The sequence below is a fragment of the Haematobia irritans genome, chromosome 3 (assembly GCF_050003625.1).
Source record: "Haematobia irritans isolate KBUSLIRL chromosome 3, ASM5000362v1, whole genome shotgun sequence".
Classification (NCBI taxonomy): domain Eukaryota; kingdom Metazoa; phylum Arthropoda; class Insecta; order Diptera; family Muscidae; genus Haematobia; species Haematobia irritans.
In genome coordinates this window covers 44,329,932-44,337,839 of record NC_134399.1, presented here as the reverse complement: position 1 = coordinate 44,337,839, position 7,908 = coordinate 44,329,932, and the positions used below count along the sequence as shown (strand labels likewise).

At 31.8% G+C, this 7,908-nt stretch overlaps 1 long non-coding RNA gene across 1 annotated transcript; it reads left to right on the top strand.

The window, feature by feature from the left end:
• Positions 1–5,079: 5,079 nt before the first annotated feature.
• Positions 5,080–5,419, top strand: LOC142230266 (uncharacterized). Its single transcript, XR_012720630.1, has 2 exons — positions 5,080–5,166; positions 5,229–5,419. It is a non-coding gene; the product is annotated as an uncharacterized LOC142230266 (long non-coding RNA).
• The last annotated feature ends 2,489 nt before the right edge of the window (positions 5,420–7,908 follow it).

Genomic DNA, 7,908 nt, shown 5'->3' with positions numbered 1-7,908 from the left:
ATATGGGGGCTATATATAATTATGAACCGATGTGGACCAATTTTTGCATGGTTGTTAGAGACCATATACCAACATCATGTACCAAATTTCAGGCGGATCGGATGAAATTTGTTTCTCTTTGAGGGTCCGCAACCCAAATCTGGGGATCGGTTTATATGGGCGCTATATATAATTATGGACCGATGTGGACCAATTTTTGCACGGTTGTTAGAGACCATATACCAATACCATGTAACAAATTTCAGCCGGATCGGATGCAATTTGCTTCTCTTTGAGGCTTCGCAAACAAAATCTGGAGATCGGTTTATATGGGGTCTATATATAATTATGAACCGATGTGGACCAATTTTTGCATGGTTGTTAGAGACCATATACCAACATCATGTACCAAATTTCAGCCGATGTGGACCAATTTTTGCATGATTGTTAGAGACCATATACCAACACCATGTACCAAATTTCAGCCGGATCGGATGAATTATGCTTCTTTTAGAGGCTCCACAAGCCAAATCTGGGGATCGGTTTATATGGGGGCTATATATAATTATGGACCGATGTGGACCAATTTTTGCATGATTGTTAGAGACCATATACCAACCCCATATACCAAATTTCAGCAGGATCGGATGAAATATGCTTCTGTTAGAGGCTCCACAAGCCAAATCTGAGGGTCCCTTTATATGGGGGCTATACGTAAAAGTGGACCGATATGGCCCATTTTCAATACCATCCGACCTACATCGATAACAACTACTTGTGCCAAGTTTCAAATCGATAGCTTGTTTCGTTCGGAAGTTAGCGTGATTTCAACAGACGGACGGACGGACGGACGGACGGACATGCTTAGATCGACTCAGAATTTCACCACGACCCAGAATATATATACTTTATGGGGTCTTAGAGCAATATTTCGATGTGTTACAAACGGAATGACAAAGTTAATATACCCCCATCCTATGATGGAGGGTATAATAAATGCTAGAGAACAAAATGATTGAAATGAATTTCTTAATGTGAGTGGTTGAAAAATTTGATATTATTTTTAATCCTAATTAAAACATTAATCCTAATTGAAAACATATCGTGCTTGTTGTAAGGATTGGATGCTTCTGTACAAACATTAGTAAGTTTTAACATATTTACGAGTACAAATCATTTTATATATTATTATATTATTTTTAGTTTTCAAGTATGTTACAATGTTTTTGGTCTCACACATATTTTGTTCCAAACAGCTGTTTTTGTATCCAAACTTATAAAAAACAATTTTTTTCTTCCATTGAGAATTTTTAAATGAAAATGTCGTTAATCCGGGAAGATATAATTTTTAAATCTTTGTCCGGATTACTGAATTGCCTGGACTACAGTATAAACAAATTTAAAATATCTAGATGGTTGGGGCTTCACATATATATTTCTACTTTTACTTTGGTTGGTTTACTTTGGTTTAAGAAGACTGAATGGATATGGCCATCAGAAAAATCGTGGGCATATTCATTTTCGTCACAAGCCCATTGGTCACTTTCGGAACTGCTTAACTTAGCATAAGGATTCAGAATTGTAATGGTTGTATCTTTACATAACTAAATAAAAGGATTTTCGGACGCTTCCAAGGTTGCATAATTTTCTTTGCGAAACTCGAAATTCTTTCATATTTTTTCAATTAAATAAAGCTTCTTTTGAACCAATATCCAAATACTTACGATGTCATCCAATTTTTTCGTTGCCTTAAATGTTACAGGAAGCGCGATTGATTAAAAAAAAACCTTGTCAATGACGGGTAGTGGCAACTTATGCGACTTGCTTTATAGTACGGTATAAAAGTGAATCTAATCTTATGATAGTTTTGTTCTAAATAGGCGATGAATTCCCAGTTTGGTTAACCCAGCTGCGTTATGTTGTTGGTCTTCACTAAGACCTATTTCCTTATCTGTATTCGAAACGTCTCAAGTCAATTGTTCACCCGAGCCCAAAAATTTGTATGCATTTTATACCGCTTCTAAATTTAATTTTTTTGCAAATTAAATAGTAGAATATTTTCATGATGTTTAAAAAAATTAATATTTGCTACCATAGTTTTATTTTTCATGTCAAACATTTATTTCTCCGCCGTTTTTAAGGTGTGAAAATATATTAGGATATATATTAGTTTTTATCGAACATATTAGAATTCTAATAATATATTACATAAAATTTTGTTTATTTGAAAAATTTATTGGTATTATAATTTTATTAAAGAATTAAAGGGTATACGCAAAGAAAAAAAGTGCTTGGAAAACGTGTACTGAAAACGTTTTTCTTTTGTTAGTTTTTTGCATTTCTTCGAACCAACAACACAGTCCATTTTGTTTATATCAAGCACTGTTCTTTTCGGACTTTAATAAGACACATTTTACAGTTTCATAGTAAAAATTTAATTTTTTTGTAGTATGTAATGTTAAACATCTTTTCGGAATCTTCCGAACATATCTGGAATATATGTAAAAAAAAAACTTTTTGGTGTTCGGTCGAAGCAGGGATCGAACCCACGACCCTTTGTATGCAAGGCGGATGTACTAGTCATTGCTCCACGGTGCCCAACTAAATGTATGTTTCTGTTAAATTAAGTTTGTTTAATCGGCTCGTGGGCGCCGAAAACGATGGTATACAACTATAAATATAACTGTTGATGACAATAACAGCTACATAGTTCAGTGGATAGTGTGTTTGCTTACAAATTGCATGGTCCGAGGTTCGATACTCCGTCCAGGCGAAAGGTAAAATTTACAAAATTTATAAAACCGAATAATTTCTCCCACATCATTTGTATTACAGAAAAAAGGTGCTAAGAACTAAAAAACCTCTTGGAAGTGAGAAAGATGTGAGGGAAAATGCAATTATCAATTATTTTTTTGAGCTAGTCTTTATGAAATTGTTTTTACGTCCTTGAACAGAATAAACGTTTATCACAAAAAGTACGTGTATATCTTATCTTATAAATGCTGTGTTTCGGGGCATAGTTTAGCAGACTTTAATAAGGCAGCAAATCTTTGGATCTGTGCAGATGTATTTCTCTACCGGATTATGAGACGTTTATATACTAATGAGAAACCAATCCAAATACGTGAATATTTTCCGAAACTCAAACTTTAGTTTAACTTCATATCAAAGAATTTGAAATACAAAGTCATTGGTTTTTATATTAATTCGCATAGTTCGTGAAGATATGGCCTTTTTACAAAATCAAGCCTGTTTAGCTTATGTTACATTCTGTTCGGTCTAACGCTTAACATAAACATTTCAAGCATTCAGAGGAACTGTTGAGATTTCATCAAACCGTTCCATACACAGCGGTGAGCGGACAGCTGGAGAATGTATTCTATAACCGCTTATCAAAAGTGGAATAATTTCAAACGAGTTGAATGGGGTGAATAATTAAGCAGGACTTGAGTTATGCGCTCTTTCTCTCTCACTCTTTGAATTGGCACAAATACACACACACACGCGCACAAAGGCTACATATGTCCTGCCACATGATTTACATTTATAATTTTATCGTGGAATTTAAGGTTCCGTAGAAGAGTCTGGTGGTGAGATTTGAAAAAGAACAAATACATCTTGATTGACACTTTGACATATATAGCTGCGTGGCCCCAGAGCTTCTTTTAAAGAAAATTTAACACTACAACACAGCATGTCCTGTGGAATGCGAACATTCGATGCCTTCAACAAATAAATTACAATGAATTGGTCAATAGATTTTGAATTTTACGACTAAAAAATTCATTAAATAATCATTTTATATTGAAGAGTCCCTGTTGTTTAATTGTTATAATTCATTTCATTTCCCTTTTTTGTTTGTTTTAGTACAAAACCGTTGACATTATGTTTACATGTATAAAGAAAATACAACTGCCAGAATTGGAATAAAAGAGTTTGATTAACATATCATTCATAGCAATGCAAATACATAAAGCCACATTAAAATGTGCTCATGGTTTCTGGACTACAATGGTTTTGAAATATAAAAAAATAAACAGAGGAAGCTACGAGAAAACATCTATGCACAAAATAAATTTTACGCAGATTCAAAAATGTTGATCCAATTTATGAATATTTTAAATAAAAAACCATTTATGATACAGCGTCAGTGAAATAAATCCTATATTTTTTGAATATCTATTAAAATCTGAGTGCTAAGTTTTATAAATACATTACATTATTGGGAAGGAAGAATGGATGTAGGTATCTGCGCCTTAGCAGCCGTACAAGTATGTGCCTATATCGGTCCACAATTAGATATAAACCTGTTGAACACAACATGTTTATAGAAAGATATTTGAAGAAATGTTCGAATTAAACAATATTATTCATTTGACTAATGATTCATCGCCTATAATTTGGAATTCGAGCATAACTATCATGCCTATTGTTGAACCAACTTTATTTTTAAAATTTTGGAGTTGGTATCCATAAATATAAGGGCACTTATCTACATACAGTGAAAAAAATATTTACGTGATATTAAAGATTACGCAACCTAAATTTTAGGATGCTAAAATATCGGCTAAGATTTATTTTGAGAATTTAGGGTCTTTGGTTTAAAGTTTTTTTTTTTTTTTTTTGAATTAAGAAAACATTTTTTACTTTGGAGAAAACATTTTTTACAACTGGCATTTGTTTGTACGTGAGTACCTCTATTAATATATCGCGAAAAGAGAATGAAAAATTGATAAATGCCATCTGTATCATTATTTTAAATTTATTGGTCCTACACGGATGAAAAAGACTGTTTTTCATATGTTTGGCTATAAACATTATATGTTTGGAACACAAATTTTTAAACACAATATTTTTGAGTGCAAGCATATAATGTTCATAAACTAGCATAACATGTTTGGGACATATATGTTAATATGTTAGAACATATTATGTTTGGGACATAAAATGTTTGTAAATATAATATGCTTGGATGCAAACATATATTAATTTAGAAATAGCCTATAAACATATATGTGTTTAGTAGCTTGGAGCGCTATTTAACAGGGAGCGATATTGAATTAAGTTGGTGGTTGTTGCTTGTTATTACAAAATCAACATTTTATTTTTCCTTGGGCAATTGATCAGCTACTTCTTTGATCCTTATAAACTGTGTGGTCCGCTGTTCGAATCCCCGTCCGGCAAAAGGTAAAATTAAAATAAAAAAATCATAAAATTGAATAATTTCTTCTACAATGTTTGTATTACAGAAAAAGGTGCTAAGAACTAAAAAATCTCGTGGAAGTGAGAAAGATGTGGGGGAATATACAATTAGGCAGAAACAAAATTTTGAGCATTCAGGTCGAAAACCTATGTTGTTAGCACCTATATTACCTGTTTATTTTCGTAATTCATTATGATTGTAAATATATAAATAAATAAAATTTTGAGCACAATATTATTTGGGAGATTTTTTTTAAGCATATAATATTTTTGGGTGCAAAATGCTTCCAAACATATTATATGTTCACATAATAACATATTGTTTTTTGGAAGACAACATTATTGAATTTGGATGCAAAAATACAAAATGTTTGGAACTTAGACTACCCAAACATATATTGTTTAGACCAATATGCTTTCAAACATATTATATATTGGGAAGAGATCAAACATATAAATGTTTGGGCAATACCCAAAAATGTATATGCTTGAAGCAAAATATGTTTGGGAGTATATGTTACAGAAGCGATTTTTTGTGAGGGTGTAGCTTTAAAGCCAGATAGGTCTCTAACAAATTTCTTTATTTTAAAGAAGCCGCATCTTTGGCTCGGAATCAATACCAAAATCCTTAAGGAAAGGTCAAAATCTTTGGATCCAAGTAAACTTTTGATCGAATCGAATAGAGGTAAGAAACTTATACCTAAGCCCTCAAAAAAAACGCTTCTGTAACATATAACCCAAACACATTTTGCTTCAAGCATATATATTTTCAGGATTGGTGCAAACAAAATATTGTTTGTATTGTTCAAACATATTATGTTTCAGCTTGGACATACACTGGCAGTAAAAAATTTTAATGAAATTTTCTTTGTGTGGATATATTTTTAAGGCGCCAATTGGTTACTTCCATTATTTTACTTGCAGCATACTCTCTAGGTCTCTTTTTCTCTTTATAGGCTATTTCTAATTTAATATATGTTTGCATCTAAGCATATTATATTTACAAACATTTTATATCCCAAACATAATATGTTCTAACATATTATGCCCATCAAGGCGGGCATGCTAACCATTGCACCACGGTGGCAATGTTTAGTGTAACTTTCCCAAATATATCGTGTTTGGACGTTCGTTGTAAAAATTTTGATTGTGCTTTTTTCTCAAAAGTTCCCGCAAATTTCTGTATCGATTGCACTAAATTATTAATTAAATGTTTCATGAAGTGTTTTTGTTCTTTTAAAAGTTAAAACTTCTCATCGAACATGTATGGGGCTAATCTCTGGTTCTCGAGAAAAAAGAATAACAACATTCCCAATTTACATCTTGCTCTTTAATTGTCTTTGGTCCACACATACATAAAATGTTGCTCTCAAGGCGAAAACACATTCTATTTTTTTTTTCAAATGTCTATTTTCTTGGTTCCGAATGTCTATTCTCTTTACTCCGAATACTCATTCTAACATTCAAATTAAATAATATTTAAACTTAAGCATATCAAATTTTTGGCCTTAACATAAAACAGTTTTCCGAAACAACATAGAAACGGTTTCACAGAAATTGCTCTCTTTTGATTCTCTCGCTGTGTTATGTTGATATCTTTCGTCAACCCTCTCGGTTTCCATCTCTATTTCTTTCTCTATACTCTCTCTCTCTCTCTCTCTCTCTCTCTCTCTCTGTCGATCTCTGAATAAAATATCACAACATATATATGTTTACATTCACACATATTATTTTTATGAAACATTCATGCCCAGAAACATAATATATTCTAACATATTAACATATGTTTCACAAACATTTAGAGTTAGTTTAGGAACATTACATGTTTGCGCTTAAATATATTGTGTTTAAAAATTGTGCCCGAAACACATTTTATTTATATCGAAACATATGACAAACATATTTTTCTAACAGTGCAGCAAAAAGAGCGTCGCCAAAAAAGTAATGAAAATGATCTTTTTGGATCCGGAAGTGGTGCAAAATTGACGCAGAAGCGATGAATTTAACATGGGCTTGTCATAGGACGGAAGTCCTCCATTTCAACAGACGTTGCACTGAATTGGCATCACTTTGCATCACGAATTCAATGTTTTGGATGCAAATTAAAAAATTCTGTGATATTTTGTCAAAAAAATAATTTTTATAAATTTTTTTATAATTTTTAATGGATTCTAATGCTTGTCGGAAACGTTTGACCTCAAATATTTTCAAAAATTCACAATTTTGTTAGATTGGATTTAGCATTTTTTCGACAATATTTAAATGATTTGTACCATTTTATGAATTCTTACTCTGTTTTTAACCTATTTGAAACAAAAAAAATTTAAATTACCCATTAAAAGTATGAAAAAACCAAGTTATAAAAAATTGAATTAAAATAACTTCCTGGGTAGTTACAATAAAGAACATCATTGGGAGTGCTGTTAAAGTTGTGCCTTTGGAAAAACTTCCAATTTTTTTTTTTTTTGCAGGGATGTAAATATAAATGGGATATCAATGATCAATGTTTCTTCTCTTCCGCTATCCTTGTTAGTATCTTAGCCATTTTATTATTTGCATAATATCTTTCATATCTCAACAAATACAAGACAAATGTGGCAAATCTTAAGTAATTCCTATCTGATTCGGTACTTGGCAAATTCAGCAACCTGAATATCATATACTTTAGATAGCATTAATGCTTATGGGACAAAATGGGCTTTATACCTTAAACAAATAACTGGCATT